Here is a 22,907-nt window from a genome sequence, read left to right on the forward strand (position 1 = left end):
TGACAGAACTGACATATAGTAGTTTCTGGTCACACTTTGCAGAGGAACAGGAATGTAGGGATATAGGGTATGAAGGCAGAAAGTGGCCCTTGAATGTTCTTCATCTTCAGAAATTCATTGTTATGTCCAGCCCCACAGTCTACTAGTTAGACAGTTCGTTTTTAGTCCCTACCTTTAATCTCTTCATCACCATCAGAAGGAGAAGGCTAGGAATCTTAGCCAATTCACTTTAAGAAGCTCTGGGCTCCTCTTCCAGTGATACCTCTAATCAGTAAGTTCTATGGGAGGAAATTTCCTAAAGATAAATCACTCAATTGATGCATCTTGCTGAGTGGCAAGAATGTCTTAGTTCCAGGCTTCTAACTCTTCCAGCCAAATTCGTGGCAGACAGATGCCACGTGAGGCCATCTTCCAGATTCCCTTTCCTCTGATGAGAGGAACTTCCTCCTACCTCTCCTCCAGCACAGCGCGCGTGCTTTAACCCTCACCTGTCTTCCTGCTTCCCCGTCCCTCCTCCTCCTTCCCCACGAGTGAGGGCAGGCGACTAAGAGCCGGTACAGAAGGCTCTGCCGTCACTTACTTCTCGTTATTGGTCGATGCACTTTAACAGCAAACAGTGACGTCACAGGGTCTCTGGGGAATAAAAGGATTTCTCCATTCCACCCTCCAGGCTGGCAGAGCCACTCCAGACTTTCAAAGCAGCAGAGAGATCTTGGGTGAGGGCAAACTAAATTTGGAAATTTCACCTAGCCTCCTGTGTCTGAAGATAAGTCTGACGTGGTTTTGAAAGCTCATTTGGGTGAGAGGGGACAGGTGTCATAATCGGCACGTGCTTAGAAGCAACTGGCCGTGAGCCTGTTACCTGACACCCCCGGACTCAGGGGGGACCTGCCAACTAGGCCTGGGTGTAGGAGAAATTCTGTTCAATCCTTCCTGAACGCTCCGTACGCTTAGAAGAATCGCCTCTGCCAGCAATCTGCTCCCTGCAAGCTTTCTTCTGGTTTTTGTCAGCCAATCAACCAACAAACCAATCAGTTCTTTCCCTTACCATCAAGGTGTCTAAGACACAGTTTTAATATCTTCTTGCACATATTACTGGACCTACATTACAATCTGATGACACTTTTTAATACCAGATGTGCCCTGAAGTAGCCCCACAGAGCCCTCCTTACTCAAGGAGGGTTCCTGTATTCTGACTCTGATCGTGTTTCTGATAACGGGTGTCCCTGGAATGCCCCTCTCCGTGACTAATGGAAGCATCATTGTACTACAGTCACCATCCCTCTTTAGGAGATTCTGGTTTTAGCCCAATTGCAACCTGACTGGTATCTGTAGGATAAAAGAGAAATGTTGCTGAGTAGTCGAGAGAATCTGTCCAGACCTCCAGCCACAGGGAGAAAAGGAAGGAGGGTGGGAAGGACCAAACTAATCTTCATTCTTCCAGCAGAGATATGGAGGCTGGGAAACATCTCAACCGTAGCCACCCAATCATGGCTCCCTCCCTTCTATGCTCCTTTCCATAAAGCACTTAGAGAAGAAGAAAAAAATTAAGTCCCTCTTTCCTCCTTGCCTTTATTCTCTTTGCCAAGTTGTGACAAGCCACTGATCTCCACCCTATAAATTATTTAAGATTCCACCTCCACATTGGGATTGGAAAATCAATCTCCCTGATTAAAAAGTGACCAGCTTCACATTTCTAAATGTCTCTTTAATCTTTTAATTATGTCTGGTTACAGACAGCCTGAGTCTCAGAGAACCAGAGAAATGTACTGTGTGCTAACTGAACTCAAAAGATCTGTAGATCTATCAGCATTTTTTAACTTAACCATCTGGCGTGGTTACTGCCACGTAGAACTGCCTGCAGAAGTACTGCCTGAAGACAGGAATCTTAATATACTCTGATTTTAGCATCACATGTAAAGTGTTGTTGTTTCTCATTTCTCCAACTAAGTTAAATATTATTGCATCTAACTGGAGACTTTGCAGATATAAACGCTAATTTATATCAGCATGTCAATGTTCATGTATAGGCCTGAGAATTCAACCAAAATCCACCATCAAAGGGCAAGTCAAAGCAACCCAGCTAAATGTATACATTTTTAAATCGATTCTGGTGCCAAGATTGTCAGAAGAAGAATTACAATCACTCCAACAACCCAATTCTTCATGAAAAACTACTCTGCCTTAGTGAGCTAGATGAAAAACAGTCTCCAGAAGGCTTTTAAATGTAAGCAACAGATGATGGAGTGCAAAGCAAGGGGAGAGGGATCCAGGTAAGCCTCACAGTGATTCTTGGAGACGTCATTTATTATGTGCGTTGTTTGAAAATGCAGCGAAGTCTGTGATAGCGTGGCCCAAGAAACCAAAGCGTTTCAAAGCCCAAAACACAGACATGCAGCCAGCTATTCTTAACTTTCTATCCCAAGGACCATCAGCAGAAATCCCCATTGACTAATCAGCTTGCTTAAACACTATAAACCACTGTTTTAAAATATTCTTGCCATGATATGAATTGTGCTGTAAATTTCACAGTCCCCTTTCCAAATTTCTAGTGGAGAAAAAGCACATTTAGCATTTTTAAGGTCCAGTCTAAACAGAGACCACAGTGGAGGCTCCAGGGAGACAGTTTGGAGTGGAGATGGAAGGTTCCAGTACCCTCACTTGTAAATCTGTGCATGGTTGGGATGTTTGGGTGTATAAGACACTGGTGAATCGGAAGCACCACAAAAGATGACTGCAGGCTAGAGGAGGGATTCACTGAGAAGGTTCTACGGCAGTGACCCACTTTGGTGGTCTGTCTGCCTGGCAAGTTCAGTGAGCTTTCCCCATCTCACTGGGTGGGGCAGTGACAGCACCCGCTGGATGTGATGTGTTCTGTGGTCTTACCACCATGTGCTTGTCCTTTGAGTTCGAGAGTTGTTGAGACTTACCTTATCAATCCTTGTGTTTCAAGGGCCATCCCTGAAATCTCTTGGAAATCATAAAAACAAACACGTTCTCCAAGACTATTCTGAAAAAGATGACTTAACTCATGTCACCTATAATAATACTGCACAAAATTCTTCTAACCTCTATCCTAGCTGCCTTAAAAATACAACCTTGAGCTAGTTTGGACCCTCCAGTTGAGTTGTCATGGCCTAGTGATTTCCTGTATAAAATCAACTATTATCTGTAATACAAAATTGTATATAAATGCATAAAAAATTTTAGAAAAAATAGTTCCTTCTGATGAACTATTTTCAGGGTAGGAAAAGAGGTGCAGGTGCAAAGAACAGACTGTGGACACAGGGGGCGACGAAGGGGAGGAAATGAATTGATAGAGCAGCACTGACACATATACGTGTGTGCTCAGTCGTGTCCGACTCTCTGTGACCCCCATGGACTGTAACCTGCCAGGCTCCTCTGTCCGTGGGATTATCCCGACAGGAATACTGGAGTGGGTTGTCATTTCCTCCTCCAGGGGATACCAAGTGTCAAATAGCAGCTAGCTAGTGGGAAGCTGCTGTATAATGGACGGAGCTTGGTAGGTGCTCTGTGATGACCTAGAGAGGTGGAATGAGAGGTGGGAGGGAGACTCAGGAGAAAGGGGATATGTATACATATGGCTGGTTCATGACGTTGTACAGGAGAAACTAATAAAACATTGTAAAACAATTATATTCCAATTTAAAATATCAACTTTAAAAAATGTATATGTATGGCCTTATCACTTTAATTTTCCTGGTCTGAAACCCTATAATCATTTCTGGAGAACACACTGGATCTGTTCCTTCCTATTGGATTGGAAGAATAGTCAGCTCAAAGCACTGCCCTTTTGACCTAACTCTGTATAAATATAAAGGCCAGAACAATGAAGCAAGATGAACCATCAAAGACTCACTAGGCATCTATATAGGCCAAGTGAGGAAGGGGTACAGAGATAAATATCCATAGAGATATCCATAGACACATAGCTTTAAATCTATAGGTATAGCTGGAGAGACAGTTTAAAATCAAGTGAAACATATTTAAATAAATAAAAACAAGGTAGACTAAAATAAATTCCAAGAGGGAGGAATACTGATTTGTGTAAAAAGGTAATTTATTTCCTTTTAGGTGTATTGATTGTGAATTTCCTAAGGGGTAAAGATGAGTATGTAGATTAGCTGTTATTAGCATAGAATTCATAATTTGAGCCCTGGAAATAGATGAGATTCCCCTGGGGAAAGGAAAGAAAAAGACATGATCAGCAATAATACCGAAGAATCAAAAGCATTAGCTCAAAGAAGTTCTCATAAGAGAGTTTAACCTAAAAAGGTATTTCAAAAAGACAGCTGTTGCAGAGTTCAAGGAAACACTAACAGACAAGAGGCTGTTAGATGGTAGATCCCTCAGGAGCAAGGCATGTGCCTAGCACAGTGGGAAATAAATGATGAAGGAATGGTCTTGGCACACAAAGGACTTCCAATAATAGCTGGGGGAAAAAGCTGACCCAAAGAGTGGTACTGAACTCAGAGCTAAATTACATGATGCCAGTTACCTGGGGCGGGGGGCGGGGGGTGGTGGTGGCGGGCAATGTTCTGCAGTGGTCCAAGATGCCAGCTGCCGAGAAGCCTTTTAGCTCCACAAAGAGCGAAAGCAGCTACTGCCCAGATTGCTACTGTATGGATGACATTGAGGCTAGAACTTTAAAAATAATGACCATAAGAGAAAGGCATTGCCCCAACTAGAAAAGGATGAAGGACTGTCTAGCCAACATTGTTCCTGCATTCATGAATGGAAGAAAGATATGATGGAAATGCCCCACTCCAGCTCTATGGATGAAAGCTACCAATGCATGAAAAGACACATAATAAAAAATAAAGACACATGAACTCTACATCTCACCATCTCCTCTCACCTTTTATTCTCACTGCAGAGCCTCACAGCCAAAGACTACCTTATCTGCAGACCCACCAAAGGAAATGATGGCCAAAGAGTCTTTTAAATGAAGAATGGAGACAATCTGTTGCCTCCTTTTATTCTGGTATTGGATTTGAAATGTTATTTGGGCATTTTAAAATGTTAGTGTCCTTTAGCTCTATTTGCAGCACTATAGCACAAGAAATCCAGGAGCTCAGAAAGCAATAGCAGTGTATTAGTATTAGCAAATTGTTAAGGAAATACATTCTAAAGGAAGAAAGTGGCAAATGATTCATATATCAGGAAAATAACCTCAACTCGTGCAATCCAAACATTCTTTGATTTATTCACTCATTTGTTAAATATGCCTGAAGTGCCAAATTCATGCCCCGTATTGCACAAAGGGTGGGGCTACATGTAAGAACAGTATATGGTCTCTCTCTCAGGTTCACAGCCTGATGGTGAAGGAAGAAAAACTAATAGCTACCATTTATTCTGTGCCGACTTTCCATCAAGAACTGTGCACAGCCCTTTATCTGGCTTTGTTCATTTAATATGACAAGTTTGGGATTTAGGTATTACTACATCCATCTGAGATACTAGGAAATGTAGGTGTAGCAAGAACGAGTAACTGACCAAAGTCACACAGCCAATATGTGGAATTCAAATCCAGCTTCCCTACACAAGACCGCGTTCTTTGCACTGCACCATGGGACCCCCAGAAAAGAATAAGACCTTCAGTCTGCCCTCAAAGATTACACAGACATGTTTACAGATGATAACAACGATATGATTATTGTAGTAATAACATCACTTTTCAAGGATTGCCAGGGCTCTTCTCAGGACTGAGGAGCATTTCTGAACCCATACCCACCCCACCACTGGATCAACTCTGAAGGCATAGCCTGGGGAGTCTCCCCTTAATGAGCAGAAGATGTATTTACAGATTCCATCCATCTCTGGTGATACTCCTGTAGGCTACAGGGCTTGCTAAAATAGAGCATCCATCCGTCTGTCTGTCTGTATTGCTCTATCATCTATCACATATAGCTAGCTATATATCTAGGATAGAACTTATGGCCATATAGGCTCATTTCCAACCTTCACACTAGTCAGAGCCTTGGATCCTGCATAAAGAGCATCAAAAAAAGTGATTTAGATATTTTTATCACCTTTAGGGGGCTCAGTTCAGTTCAGTCACTCAGTCTGTCCAACTCTTTGCAACCCCATTGACTACAGCACGCCAGGCCTCCCTGTCCATCACCACTTCCTGGAACGTGCTCAAACTCATGTTGGTGATGCCATCCAACCATCTCATCCTCTGTTGTCCCCTTCTTCTCCTGCCTTCAATCTTTCCCAGCATCAGGGTTTTTCCAAATGAGTCAGTTCTTCGAATCAGGTGGCCAAAGTATTGGAGCTTCAGCATCAGTCCTTCCAATGAATATTTAGGACTGATTTCCTTTAGGATTGATTGGTTGGATCTCCTTGCAGTCCAAGGGACTCTCAAGAGTCTTCTCCAACACCACAGTTCAAAAGCATCAGTTCTTCAGCACTCAGCTTTCTTTATAGTGCAACTCTCACATCCGTACATGACCACGGAAAAACCACAGCTTTGACTAGATGGACCTTTGTTGGCAAAGTAATGTCTCTGCTTTTTAATATGCTGTCTAGGTTTGTCATAGCTTTTCTTCCAAGGAGCAAGTGTCTTTTAATTTCATGGCTGCAGTCACCATCTGCAGTGATTTTGGAGCCCCCCAAAATAAAGTCTCTCACTGATTCCATTGTTTCCCCAATCTATTGGGTACCTATTTCTAAACTAAGATGAAACATTGCCTGATGTTTGTCTGTTTTCTTGTCAGTTTCTTTCACTAGACTGTGATACTGTCCAGGCTGAGGACTATTTCCTTCATCATCATATTTCTAGCTCATACAGAAGTGTATTGCACATAGTAGATGATCATTACAATGTTTACTGAAGAAAAGGAGAAAACTGCATGCATGTTAATTCACTGTTGTTATTGTTGTTTTAAGTTTATTTGTACAAGTCTGTGGGCTAAGTCCTAGGAGAATGGTTGACATGAAACTGAATAAAACAAACCCTGGTCTAACCTGTTTAGCATATCTCATTTTCACATATTATTTGTTTAATTTATAAGGGAAGATTGGGTCGACACCTATCAACCTTGAAATAAATGCTATGTTAATATTATATATAAATTCCCACTCTAATTTCATTTATCAATATATAAGCTATAACTCAGAAGCAATCAAGATACAAAATTCATATCTATTTAAATGTGAGATACTGAATGCCTACATATATATATTTATCCCACTTCCTCCTGGAACCCCACTCACATGTCAGTAGAAGAATATAAAAGTAAAAACTCACAAGAAAAACAGAACAGCAAAGAGGACATCAGTGGACAAGGATGTCAACAAATATATGCTATATGAAATCTACTGGAGAAGTGCTAACAGGTTAAGCTGAGGATTCTGTGAGCCCAGAGAGGCAACCCAACAAGGAACAAGCCAGCCATCCCTCAGAATTCCAGGAAGTCTCAAGAGCTGGAGGTGTGGGGCCTGCAGAAGGCTCAGGCATGAGGTCAAGGGTGAGTGAAAGTCGACATAAGGCAGCCAGCTCCTCAGTCCATCCATCATCACCACCTGCCTCCCACCTCCAGAGACAGTGACTTAATTCTCTCAAAAGACTGAACCGCATGGGCTCAGAACCAGGGAGTCAGGGCAGAGGCCAGGACAGAGAACCAGGGCTGTTAGCAAAAGTCTCATCAACAGACGCTTCTCGCCTCCTCCTGCCCACCACCCAGAAGGCCCCAGCCAAGTTTATAATCCCGGCGAAGAGCTTTGGAAAAGCCTGTTGTCAAGAAATCAAAAGGTTTAAGGAAAAGATCTGTAGGGTTCAGGAGTAAACTAATAAAAATGTTGGCTTGCTGCTGCATCATTCTATAGTGAATCCCTCAGTTGGTGAGCTTTACATAACCCAGAACGTTCAGTTCACATGTGACTCCTCACAGCCAAGGATCACAAGATTTGGGGGGCAGCCTCCAACAGGAAAGCCAAAGACAAAACAAGCAAACAGGAAACAAGATAACCAGAGGGAAGAAAGACAATGCAGAGGTTAGAAGAACCCTTCTAATAAAGTATGATGGCTATTCACAGAGAGGTCAAAAGACAGATGGCATCTATAAAACAGCACACCAAGCTTAGGTACTGGAAAAATGGAATGATCCTAGAACATGAAAGATTCTCTAGAAATTAGAAATGTGGGTCTTGATATTTTAAAAATACCAATAGCAAGTTCAGGAGACAAACTAGGTGAAATCTTCCAGAATATAAAACAAAAAGATAATGCAGGGATCTGTGAGAGAAAAGATAAAAATATGTGAAATTAATCCAGAAGGGTGAATGACCAATAAGAGTTCCATAGGAGAAATCAGGGAGGTTGGGGAGTAGAGAGAGAAACAGGGTTGGTAGCAATAAATTATTGCAGAAACACTATAAGAATATTTCATACACCCAAAGGATATGAATCTTTAAAGATCCAAAAGGATATGGAACTTTCAATTAAAAGGATGACTAAATGCCAAACACAGTAAGACTCAACTAATGCATATCATTTAGGAATTTCAGAACTACACAATGCTCACATAAAAATCATGGGCAATCAGAATGACATTATAGACTTGGGAATCGAAACACTGGAAGCTGGATGATAATGGTGTGATGCCTTTAAATTCAGAGAGAATGATTTTAACCTAGAATTTAAATTTCAGCCAAACTGCCAAACAAATACAAGGGTAGAATAAAGATATTTTCAGGCAGGAAAGCTCTCAGTAAATTTACCTCACAAGCACCCATCTTGGGAAGGGTGTGCCACCAAAATGAGGGAGAAAAGCAAGAAATAGGAAAACCAGGGAGGAACCAAGAAGGAGAGGCTCCAACACAGGAAGGAGGTGAAGAGAATCCGCAAGATGATAGCAGAGGGTAGTCCCAGGAGAACAGTGGTTAGTGGCCCAGAAGAAAAACTGTCCAGGTTGGAAAAAAGAAGTCAAGGGTCCCAGAAAGGAGGTACTTAGACCGACAGATTACCTGTTCTATATTACCATGTGGAACGTGTGGGGACGCTGTTGAAAGTTGGGGATAGTTACATACAAAGCCAGGCTGATGGAAAAAAACAAGCCAATTATTAACTCCAAGAAAAACAAAAAGTTGTACAAGAAAGGAAAGGTAATTATAGTGTGGTGTTAGCTCAGTGGAGAACATTATTTACACAGTTATAATAATATAAATCCTAAATATTGATTTAGCCAAAAAGGGGAACAAGAGGAAGCAGTGTTGTGGGAGAGGAGACTTAAGTCCTCCCCAACTGTAACAGTCCCCAAATAATGATCTGGTGAGACACATATATTACTTAGAAATATGTAAGTAAACACCCGAAGAACTGCTAAAATCAATTTACAGTAGCTATGTGCAGGGACGGGTGTTAAAGGGGTGGGGCAGGAGTATAACTGTGGATTTTGTCTTTATTTTTTAAAGATCTTAAGAAATATTTGACCCTTGAAATACATACATTTATTGGATAAATTTGGAGTCATTTTTAAGCTCCATAACTCTGATCCTGAGGAGGTTTATGACCAACAAATTAGATACACTGCTACCCTCAAGGATCATACCATTTAAACACAAATCTGAGAAGAATCAGACCATTTTCTAATACAACAAAGCTGGAGGAGATTTTAGAACCAATGTGAGTGCAGTTTTCTCCTTCTCCTCTCCAATCTGTAGAAATCTTTAAAATGTGAAAAAGTTCCATAAGCATATATATATTTTCCCAAGATGTTTAAGAGATTACATAATTAAAAAATTCTGCCACAATCTGTACATGGCAGCACTTGCTCACCAAACCGGGAAACCACCTGATCTTAGAATGTGTATAGAGTCCTTATCTGGGTACAGATTCCAAGAAGGTACAAGGGTAGGGGGCTTTGAGGCAAACCTTCGAGTACAATAGATGTACGATTTGATGGATAGAAGGGAGTTCCATCCCTAAGTCACAGAAAACAGCTTGGAAAGGAGGAAAGTGGTTAGGTTAAACTGAGAGTCAGAATGGCTCTGGGGGTTCTCAGAAACCCACAGGGTTTGGGAAAATCAGACACTCAAACTCACAGAGAATGTGACCTGCTAATTCATCACCAAACTGTAATTTCTTCATCACAGCAGAAACCCCTGGTAGAGCCATATAAAGACACTTCTGCAGCGGCATCTCCACCACCATGCAATAGCTGGCCCACTCACAACAATAATAATGTGTTAATGACTTTGATAAGGGGGGGATACATATCATTATCACCTCTTAATTACATTTTGAGCAATGGGAAGGCAGCTGTGGAATATACAAATACAGGAACCAGGGGAGGAAGTGCCCTTAAAGCAGTCTCTGTGATTGTTAATGTTGTCTTACTCTGCTTCTATTAATTATCTTTTTTTCTTTTTTTGAAGGTCACCTGCCATTAGTCAAGAAGCAAAGTATAGGCTTGTGGTTGATCTGTTTCTGATGACAAACATGGTATTTATTTATGGGAAGACCATTTCCTTTGGGCTTATGGCTTAGAATTCAGGTCCCCTGTTGATTTCTCTTGCCATCTTCACATTCACAGGACATGCTTCTACACATTGACTTGGCAGGCCAAGAGCCAGAAGGCACTTTGGGAAAGCGGGTGAGGCTGGGGCTATGATTCCTTAAAAAGAAGGCAAGCTCTAGGTTTGGCACCTGGCACAACTGAGATGTGGAATCCCCAAATTTCAGTCCCGAGGTGTCCTGTCCCCCAGAATGCTGCCCAGTGGCTGGCCAAGGAATGAGTGAACCCTGTGCAGCCACTGGATACCTTTTCCCTTTCTCTCCACACGAAAGGCAGTCAGCAACTTCAGTCCTCTTTGCAAACTGCTATGATTCAAGGTTACCTGAACACAATCCCCGTGACCCCATCAGGATTCCTCTGTCCTCATGTTATCTAGCCCCCCATGGAGTTATTCTTCAGCTGTATGACATTCTGGGCCAACTCCACCTTCAGAGTTTACTGTTAGCAGTTACAATATTCAATCTCCCGGAGACCACTCATTTCTCTACAGGTTGGCAAAATCATTGCTTGAGAGAGATGGGGGGAGGAAGGCAGGCAGGCAGGCAGGGGAGGGAGGGAGGAAGGGAGGGAGGGGAAAGGGGAAAAAAAGACAGAAACTGAGCTGTGAATACATTCAGCTGGAAAAATTAAAATGCTGGTTCTCAAAATTTGTCTTGCCTTGCTCTTTTTATTTTGATAGATTGTATTCTACTTTCTGTTTCTGGCCTGGCCTAGGAGTAAAGGAGTTATGGGAGTCCGTTATATTCATGCACCGGGGGCAATCTAAATCTAAGATTATCCTTCAAATCTGAAGTTAGCATAAAACCACAAATGACGAGTCGGCAGCTGAGATGACCGCAGATTCTATTATTTGGATGGAACAAAAAGAGATCAGAAAAAGTGCTGTCTGGATTAAAGTATCCTGATTTTTCTACAGTGATTCTGCACTTAATTTCTATAAGTTAAAATGGGACATTTGAATTTTGGTTAAAAAAAAAAAAAGGCAGGCAAGCGCAATTCACTGGGCCAGCTTTTATCTATCTCCTGCACATAAGTAGATCCGGAGCAGCCGCCAGGCCACTCCGGCTCACCAACCTCTGGCTGCTGGCTGTCCTTATCTCACCCTGCTGGGCAAGGGCAGAATCTATGACATCAGAGCAGATAAAGGTGAGGGGCGGAGGGAGAAGAGCGAGAGAGAAGCCAGACACTCTTCTCTTCCACCCCACCTGCCTCCTCAGCTTCACCTAACCGCCCACCCTATGCTCTACCTCCCAGAAGCCCCCGAGTATCTCTTCCTCTGTTCTGGCCACCAAGTCCTCAGTGGTACCCTGAAGCTGGGCTTTTACTAAAACAAAAGAGTCCAGTTGCTCCCTCGTATCCCTGGGTTCTGCATCCCAACATTCAACCAACCTTGGACAGAAAGTGTTCAAAATAAAAAATTCCAGAAAGATCCCAAAACAGCAAAACTTGAATCTGCAGTGTGCTAAAAGTTTTTTACATTGTATTTACAATTATTTATGTAGCATCTACAATGTATTTGGTATTATAAGTACCCAGGTAGCACTAGTAGTAAAGAAGCTGACTGCCAATGCAGGAGACTAAGAGATGCGGGTTTGATCCCTGGGTCGGGAAGGTCCCCTGGAGGAGAGCATGGCAACCCACTCCAGGATTCAGGGCTGGAGAATCCTATGGACTAGTAGCCCCCAGGCTACCCCCTAGCCCCTAGGGGCTACTAGTCCATAGGGATGCAAAGAGTTGGACATGACTGAAGTGATTTAGCACACACAATAAAGGAGGATATGTGTAACTTATATGCAAATACTACACCACTTTCTGTAAGGGGATTGAGTATCCTCAGATTTTGGAATCTGCCTGGTGCTGGAATCAATCCCCTGTGGATAGTGTGATTTTTACTTTAAATAATGGTGTTTGGGAGTAATCTGCTGTTAGCTTTTATCATCTAATGAATCTATCTCTGTTACTGGTTGAAATTGAAAGTGAAAAGGTGGAGGGGAAAGGCAAAAGACCCACACTGCTGTGTGAAGGCTGTAAAGATGGCAAAACTAGAAAACGAGAAGGGAGCCCTGGTTTCTAAAAGCCATGCAAAGGCGGGAATAGAGAAACAGATAAAGAGAACATGCGTGTGGACACAGCCAGGGAAGCAGAGGGTGGGACAAGCTCAGAGAGTAGCACTGGTACATGCACATTACCGTATGGGAAACAGATAGCTAGTGGGGAGTTGCTGCATAACACACGGAACTCAACCTGGTGATCTGTGACAACCTAGAGGTGTGGGAGGGGATATATGTGTATACTTATGGCTGATTCACATTGTTGTATGGCACAAACCAACACAACACTGTAAAGCAATGATCCTTCAATTAAAAAAAATTAAAATAAAAGCCGAGCAAGTGAAATCGAGACATTTGATAACAGACCAGTGGGGTGGAAGAGTAAAAGCATTCTCAGGGAGCTCAAATGGGTCCCAGGAGAATGTGTGAGGTGGCTGTGGCTGAGTGAGAGCAAGATGGTTGGACTTCATGGCAGATGTGAGTCCAGTGGCTCCCCTCTTCACCCCAACTCTGCCCCTGTGACATGTTCACGAGCATTGTCCCCTCCGCTGAGCCTGAGCACGCATGCATGCTCAGTCACCTTAGACTCTTTGTGACCCCGTGGACTGTAGCCTGCCAGGCCCCTCTGTCAACGGGATTTCCCAGGCAAGAACACTGGAGTTGGTTGTCATGCCCTTCTCCAGGGGATCTCTCTGACCCAGGGATCTAACCTGAGTCTCTTGCATCTCCTACATTGGCAGGTGGATTCTTTACCAGCTGAGCCACCAGAGAAGGCCTCTGCTGAGCCCACCCACTAAAAACTACCAAGATCAAGTGTCCTGAATTTCCTAAGACAGTTTCTATTTTGAATGATCTTCTGGCCCTACAGATAATAGTAGCAAAAGCCAGAGGGCTGGGCTCTGGCACAAAAACTGCTCAGTTTTGAATACCAGTTTTGCCACGTAGTGACTGAGTGACCCTCCTTAATGTTCAAAATCTCAGTTTCTCACTTATAAACCAGCCATACTAGTCAGACACTGAACTTTTGTGAAAATTAAAAGTGATAATATGAAAAATAGCTTAAAATAGCATCCATCTCTGCTAATACCTAATAGTATCTAATAGTAATGGTAAGCCCTCAACAATACTAAACTTATTTTACTCTTAATGGTCATTACTACGCAGGCAGATAGTTTGCATACATTGCCTCTAATCCTTATGACAACCCAGGAAGGGAGAAAATGTGTTAGAAATTGCAGAAGTTGGTGACAAAATAACATTTACCAGACTGCCACTACTGTCAAGAAAACGATGCAAAAATCTTTTGCCACACTGCTTACCCTCATTTTTTCTAAAAAATGGGAGAATGTGGCTGTGACATGCAAAGCTCTTTTATCCTCTCCCATGTGTAAGTAAGATTGTGGAGCAGAAGGATGTGCACTTATCTCCTACAAGAGCACCAAAATCACAACTTGCTGTTGGACAGCCATCACCAGGAGAATGTAGGATCCCACCAAAAAAAGATACCCCCTGTCCAAGGGCAAAGGAGAAGCTGCAACAAGATGGTAGGAGGGGTGCAGTCGCATTTAAAATCAAACCTCATACCCGCCAGAGATGCTCAGAGGGTGCAAACAAAACCTTGTATGTACCAAGACCCAGTGAAAGGAGCAGAGACCCCCCACAAGAGACTGAGCTAGACCTGCTGGTGACTGGTTGAGGGTCTCCTGTGGAGGCACAGGTCAACAGTGGCCTACTGTGGGGGTTCTCAAGACAGCAGCAGTCCTGGAAGACATGGTGTGTGGTATAAGTCCTCTTGGAGGAGGTCACCATTAGCCCCACTATAGAGCTGCTGAGCAGACACCCCACAAACTGGAGAACAATTATACCAAAGAAGTTCTCAAACTGTTGCAAAAGTTCTTGGGCCCACAACAGATTTTCCAACCTGGGGATCTGGCAAAGGGGCTGAGAACCCGCAGGGAATTTGACTTTGGAGGCCAGTGAGATTTGATCACAGAACTTCCACAGGACTGGGGAAACAGACTCATGGAGGGCACAAACAAAACCTTGTGGGCACTAGGACACAGGAGAAATGAGCAGTAATCCCACAAGAGACTGAGCCAGACTTGCCTGTAATGTCCAGGAGTCTCTGGTGGAGGTGTGGGTCGTCCTGGGAGGTGCAGCATGCTGGCGTAAGTCCTTCTGGAGGCAGTTTCTCCATTACCCCTACCATAGTTTGGCCTCAGGCCAAACTACAGGGAGGGAACACAGCCCCACTCATTAGCAGAAAATTGGATTAAAGATTTACTGAGCATGGCCTTGCACACCAGAGCAAGACCCAGTTTTCCTCACAGCTGGTCCTTCCCATCAGGAAGCTTCCACAAGCCTTTTATCCTTCTCCATCAGAGGGAAGACAGAATGAGAACCACAATCACAGAAAACTAACCAAACTGATCACATGGATCACAGCCTTGTCTAACTCAGTGAAACTATGAGCCAGGCTGTGCAGGGCCATGCAAGACAGATGGATCATAGTGGAGAGTTCTGATAAAAAGTGGTCCACTGGAGAAGTGAAAGGCAAACCACTTCAGCATTCTTGCCTTGGGAACCCAATGAACACTATGAAAAGGCAAAAAGATGACACCGAAAGATGAACTCCCCAGGTCAGTAGGTGCCCATTATGCTTCTGTAGAAGAGCAGAGAAATAGCTCCAGAAGGAATGAAGAGGCTGAGCCAGAGCAGAAACAACACCCAGTTGTGGATGTGTCTGGTGGTGAAAGTAAAGTCTGATACTGTAAATAGCAATATTGCATAGAAATGTGGAATGTTAGGTCCCGGAATCAAGGTAAATTGGAAGTGGTCAAACAGGAGATGGCAAGACTGAACATTGACATTTTATGAATCAGTGAACTAAAATGGACAGGAATGGACAAATTTAATTCAAATGACCATTATATCTACTACTGTGGGCAAGAATCCCGTAGAAGAAATGGAGTGGCCCTCATAGTCAACAAAAGAATCTGAAATGCAGTACTTGGGTGCAAACTCAGAAATGTCAGAATGATCTCAGTTCATTTCCAAGGCAAACCATTCAGTCTCAGTTCATAATCCAAGGCTATGCCCCAACCACTAATGCCAAAGAAGCGGAAGCTAAACAATTCTATGAAGACCTACAAGACCTTCTAGAACTAACACCCCAAAACAGATGTCCTTTTCATTGTAGGGGACTGGAATGCAAAAGTAGGAAGTCAAGAGGTACCTGGAGTAATAGGCAAGTTTGGCCTTGGAGTACAAAATGAAGCAGGGCAAAGGCTAACAGAGTTTTGCCAAGAGAACACACTGGTCATAGCAAATACCCTCTTTCAACAACACAAGAGACAACTCTACACATGAGTATCACCAGATGGTCAATACCAAAATCAGATTGACTTTATTCTTTGCAGCCAAAGATAGAGAAGTTCTATACAGTCAGAAAAAAACAAGACAGGGAGCTGAAATGGCTCATATCATGAACTTCTTATTGCAAAATCGAGACTTCAATTGAAGACAGTTGGGAAAACCATACTCATTCAGGCATGACCTAAATCAAATCCCTTATAATTATACAGTGGAAGTGACAAATAGATTCAAGGGATTAGATCTGATAGAGTGCTTGAAGAAGTATGGATGGAGGCTTGTGACACTGTACTAGAGGCAGTGATCAAAACCATCCCCAAGAAAAAGAAAGGCAAAATGGTTGTCAGAGGTGGTCTTACAAATAGCTGAGAAAAGAAGAGAAGCAAAAGGCAAAGGAGAAAAGCAAAGATAAAGTCATCTGAATGCCCAGTTCCACAAAATAGGAAGGAGAAATAAGAAAGCCTTCCTAAGTGAACAATGCAAAGAAATAGAGGCAAACAATAAAATGGGAAAGACTAGAGATCTCTTCAAGGAAATCAGAGATACCAAGGGAATATTTCATGCAAAGATGGGCACAATAAAGGACAGAAACAGTATGGACCTAACAGAAGCAGAAGATACTAAGAAGAGGTGGCAAGAATATACAGAATAACTATACAAAAAAGACCTTCATGACCCAGATAACCACGATGGTGTGATCACTCACATAGAGCCAGACATCCTGGAGTGTGAAGTGAAGTGGTCCTTAAGAAACATCACTATGAACAAAGCTAGTGGAGGTGATGTAATTCCAGTTGAGTTATTTCAAATTCTAAAAGATTAGCTGTTAAAGTGCTGCACTCAATATGCCAGCAAATTTGGAAAACTCAGCAGTGACCATAGGACTGGAAAAGGTCAGTTTTCATTCCAGTCCCAAAGAAGGGCAATGCCAAAGAATATTCAAACTACTGTACAATTGTGCTCACTTCATGTGCTAGCAAGGCCATGCCCAAAATCCTCCAAGTGAGGCTTCAACAGTATGTGAACCAAGAACTTCCAGATGTACAAACTGGATTTAGAAAAAACCAGAGAAACCAGAGATCAAATTGCCAACATCCATTGGATCATCGAAAAAGCAAAACTCCCAGAAGCAAAAATTCCAGAAAAACATCTGCTTCATTGACTATGCTAAAGCCTTTGACCATGTGGATCACAACAAACTGTGGAAAATTATTAAAGAGATGGGAATACCAGACCAGCTTACCTGCCTCCTGAGAAACCTGTGTGCAGGTCAAGAAGCAACAGTTAGAACTGGACATGGAACAACGGACTGGTTCCAAATTGGGAAAGGAGTACGTCAAGGCTGTATATTGTCACCCTGCTTATTTAACTTATATGCAGAGTACATCATGTGAAATGCTGGGCTTGGATGATGCACAAGCTGGAATCAAGATTGCTGGGAGAAGTATCAATAATGTCAGATATGCAGATGACACCATCCTTATGGCAGAAAGTGAAGAGAAACTAAAGAGACTCTTGATGAAGGTGAAAAAGGAGAGTGAAAATGCTGGCCTAAAATTAAAAATTCAAAAAAATGAAGATTATGACATCTGGTCCCATTACTTCATGGCAAATAGATGGAGAAACAATGGAAACAGTGAGAGACTTTATTTTCTTGGGCTCCAAAATCACTGTGGATGGTGACTGCAGCCATGAAATTAAAAGACACTTGCTCCTTGGAAGAAAAGCTATGACAAACCTAGACAGCATATTAAAAAGCAAAGACATCACTTTTTGACAAAGGTTTGTACAGTCAAAGCTATGGTTTTTCCATTAGTCATGTATGGATATGAGAGTTGGACCATAAAGAAGGCTGAGCACCAAAGAACTGATACTTTTGAACTGTGGTGTTGGAGAAGACTCTTGAGAATCCCTTGGACTGCAAGGAGATCAAACTAGTTAAATCTCAAGGAAATCAACCATGAATATTCATTGGAAGGACTGATGTTGAAGCTGAAACTCCAATACTTTGGCCACCTGATGTGAAGAATTGACTCATTGAAAAAGACCCTGATGCTGGGAAAGATTGAAGGCAGGAGGAGAAAGGGATGACAGAAGACAAGATGGTGTAGGATGGCATCACCAACTCAATGGACATGAGTTTGAGCAGACTCTGGAAGATGGTGAAGCACAGAGAAGGCCGGCGTGCTGCAGTCCATGGTATCGCAGAAAATTGGTCACGACTGGTCGACTGAACAACAGCAAAATGTTCTCTCTGCTCCTTCTTGAAACTTTGGTCCTAGGCTGCTATGATAAAGGCTGGGTGACTATTTAGTCCAGTGTTTCTTAAATGGGGGTGGGGGACAGGGACTGATAATGGTAGGGTGTGGGGAGCACACTGAAGCAGTGGAAGGGGCAGGATGCCGTGGTCACAATGTGCAAAGTTAGCACTCTCCTTTTTACTAAAAAAGTCTGTTTACATATGGTTAGATTCTATAATACTAATATTAATCTATAATATTAATACTATACTGTGCTAAATTTTATGTATATAGTGGATAGAATAGGTTTTTCTGTGTTAGCCCCAGGACATAATGACTATGCAAAATTGCACGTGAATTAGAAAAAGGTGTTCCAAAGTCCCAGAGAATATTCTTAGCGATGGACTGTTAGGACACCACTGTCTTAATTATGTCCTACATCATTTTCAAAGTCCTTTGTATGATTTTAAGTTGACCTTACCCATTTCCCTGCTAAGAATCTGTAGTAGATCTTCACAATGGAATCAATGCTATTTAAATCTTAGTAATGATCTGCTTTGACCTTATGGGACTGCAAAACTGTGACCCTCAGGGAGAGGCAGGCTCTCTCTCAGCAATTTTAAACCTCCCTCCAGCGTATTTCTTTTCATATTGTACCATGTTCACCGATTTGTCTTTCCCTAAAGACTGAGCCAGGTCACAGTTACCCTTATATCTTCAGCGCCTAGCAAGGTCTACCCCCCAGAAGGTGCTCAAGAATCTTGGTTGAATGAATAAACTAATAAAGGTGGAGAGATTTCAACTGAGCATAAATGTGGAAGCGAGGGAAAGAGGGAGGAAGAAGACAGACTGGAGGAGGGAACAAAGGAAAGAAGAAAGGAAGGAACAAAGCATTATGGAAGTGGTTACTTCTCTAATACAGCAGAGTTTATTTGCCATTTTTTATCTGGATTTAAAAGTCCCGAGTCAAAAAAAAAAAAGAAAAAGTCCCGAGTCTAAGATGCTATGAATTATTGAACACCTATTATGGACGTAGTACTCTGATAGTTGCCGGAAGAAAGGGAAAGTGAAAGTTTAGCAGAGAGACATTAGTCACAAATGTTATCCTGAGGAGCTTACAATTTAAGTGGGGGAACTAAAATTAACCATGAAGCAGTCAAAGGACAATACATCCTAGCATGTAATTAGATTCTAAATTACTTGTTACAGATAAAATTGTAAGGTTAAAAGGGAGGAACTGTAGTGTGAGCTGGAGGAATTGGGAAAGACTTGTCTGAGGTTTGGGACTTGGGCTGCCCCCTGGAAGGCTAACAGGGAAGAGCAGCAATCTCCACAAAGACAGGAGCAGGGAAGAGTCTGTTCAGGGATCCCTGAGGCCAGTTTGGCTGGGGAGAGAAGCTGGCAGGGCGGGGCCCAGTGACCGGCCACCTTGGGAGTCAGCCGAAGGCCTTTCTGCTCAGGATGTGGTGGCCCTTAGGCGTGGCCAGGAGGAGGCTTCCGGGAGGACTCACATCCTAGTCTTTCTCTTTCCCCTGGATGAGGGTGACTTGCTGCGGCTAGAATCATCCCGTGGGTGATGAACTTCCGAGAATGTGGCAGATGAAAGTGGTGGTGGCAGGCCGGGCCTCTCATTCTGGTTCCCAGATGGTGAGACAGGGAGGCCAGGAAGTGTCACTGTTTCCCCAAATTCTGTGACTTCACAGAAGCTGCAGGAAATGGGATAGAGATGGGAAGAAAGAGCTCTTCTCCTCTGCCTCTGAGGGTGGTATTTTACAAGAGGCATATGGTGCTGGCTTCTATCTGAGATGGTTCCCACATGTGTGCCTCTTCCCATGAGCGATAAACCAATCAGAGAAATAGCGTCTTGGCAAAGCAGCCCAATCCTGGGTGAGACCACCTTCCATCTTTCTAGATCACTGAGATTTTTACATTAATAGGTAAGTATGTGCTTCTTCTATCTTCTCTGAAGATAGATTCTAAACACACTTGATGGGGTATATAATACTGGATATCCACGAAATTAAATTCACCACAAATTTTGAGCTGTCATTATAACACCCTGTTATCTCAGAATAATAACTGCTTGGAGCCATTGTGATATTTATAAAGTATCAGAGCTTTAACAAAATGAAAACATGCCATAAAAGAAATGCCCTTCAAATTTTATGCAAATGCATCAGTTTGAATAAAATAAACATTAATTAAGTTTACATATGCAAATTAATTCTAACTAGCCATGTTTTCATACTTGGTTATTAACCACAGTTTTCTTTTATGTCTCATTGAAATTAGCCCTATCATTTAGAAAATATTAACCAAAGAATGCTTTACATTTTTATGCATTAAATATGAAATATTATCCAAATAAGTTAAAAAACCCATATATTTGAAAATATACTATAAAACAAGATATAATTTTATGCAACTAATTTTGTGTTAAGATTTTACTTGAGATCAGAGCAACCATGTTTATCTGTGCCTACCTCTTATGTATCTGTGATCTTACTGTGTTTGTTTGTATCTGCTTTCTAAGACTGAATCTTAGGATGATTTCTCATGGGAATAAAGGCTCTTCTACCAGTGAATGAGGTGGCAACAGGACTTCCCTGGCTGTCCAGTGGTTAAGGCTCTGAGCTTCCACTGCAGGAGGCACAGGATTGATCCTTGGTTGGGGAACTAAGATCCCCCATGCCACAAGGCATGACCAAAAAAGAAAAAGTAGCAAGAAAACTTTTTTTGGGGGGAGGGGGTGGATACTGAGAAGTAAGTTGGATCTTTTGTTTTATATACCAATGAATAATCATAACAGTTTTAACTAAGGTACCTTCTGAAGCCTAAATACATTTCAAACCACATTGTCAACAAACGTATAGTAATTGTTTATAAAATCCAATTTGCAGGTAGAAAAACTGATTGCAAGAATAAATGACTTGATTAAAGACAGACTGTCAAAAACAAAATTAAACCTGTCTTCACTTTTAGCTCAAAATATTTCTCATTAACCCTCACTTATGTCTAGGACCCATTACTGGACAAGACTTCACTTAGCCCAGAGATGGGCTCACAAAAGACAAAGGATTTTAGGATTTATCTTCCTATCATATTCCCTCTTTTAATTCATATAGGAAACTAAACCATTGATTCTTAACTATTGTTGATTATCAAAATCACCCATGAGGCTTAAAAACATGCAATGATCAGGACCCACACCAGAGCCAATGAAATGTAATCTCTGAGGGTGGAATCCATTAAGACTTTTTTTTCGAGAAAAATAACGTTTACTAGTCAACTGCCTGACACACTTCCATATTTCTTTTTATTTCCTGTTTGGAAATGTCATCCTCTTAATGTTTTTCATCATTTCCCTTTTATATATTTTCTGCCCCTTTAGTTTTGTTTTTTTTTAAAAGCTGCCCACCCCAAAGGATTCTTCTGGTGATCTTACAGATTTGGAAAGGAGACAGTGATAGAAAATTTCTAAAACTCTCTGCTTCCGAATGAAAGAATTAAAGGAAAAATCACTTGCTTTAGGGGTTTCTTAACCATTGCTTCCTCAGTATTTTTGGAGATGGTTGTCAGACGAGAAGACTCAGGGATGAAGCAACACAAAGAAAAATACAAAGAAGAGATCATTCTTAACCAGGGAAAAAACAGACCCAGCCATGCTAGCTCATATGCAAATGCTACTCTGAAACTGGTTTTAATTCTCTAAATGGTAATTGCAAATGGAAAAAAAGGGTCTTTATAGGAAAGGATGGCCATCACTGAGGTTTCTTTCAGGCTCTTTGTTGCACACAGTTCTATTAACCAGTGTTAGAATAGGATTCATTCATCCAAAAACCTAGTATGGAAACTTCCCTGGCAGTCCAGTGGTTAAGACAGCGCTTCCACTGCAGGGGTACCGGTTTGATCCCTGGTTGGGGAACTAAAATCCTATAGGTTGTGTAGCCAAAAAACAAACAAATCAATAAAACCCCAGAAACATAATATGGTGAAACAAAACAACAAAATTACAATTTACTATTCCTACAGAATGTGTGGTAGAGAATTCTAATTAATCCAACATTATGATAAATTAGTAATAATGATGTTTACTGTTTCATGCATGTATTTAACAGTAAACATATTGTGAATATAATATATAAACTTATTGAGGTAACATTGGTTTATAATATGTGTAAGTTTCATGTGTACAACATTGTTATTTCTACTTCTATATACACTACAGCATGCTCACCTCCCAGAAGTTAGTTTCCATCCAATACGGCTGATCTCCTCTACCCGTTTCACGCCCCCCCCATCCCTGAATATAAGTTTTTGGATAAATTAAAGAAGTTCATGTCTTTAGTTCTCATTGGGTAATTCTTCGGGTACAAACATACCCACACAAAATTGGCATGAAGTGACTAAGCAGAATTGTCTGGGTTCTATCTGCCTTCTCCATCACCATGGCAAGAAGACACAGCTCATGGAGAGGGCAGGTGTATACTCATATTCATTCAACAATTGGTGCTGATTTTGTGCCAAGCACTGGGCCAGGCAATAGATTTACCACTGTGAGCATAAGTTATGGTCCCTGCCTTTCCAGTACTTACATTCTAACTAGAGAGACAGAGAATCATGGCATTCAAACTGTCAACAAGCAAAGCAGGCATCATTTTGCAGGAGACAGTGGAAAAAAGCAAAGTCACTGATTTCATCTG

Source organism: Cervus elaphus, chromosome 7 (genome assembly GCF_910594005.1).
Source record: "Cervus elaphus chromosome 7, mCerEla1.1, whole genome shotgun sequence".
NCBI lineage: Eukaryota > Metazoa > Chordata > Mammalia > Artiodactyla > Cervidae > Cervus > Cervus elaphus.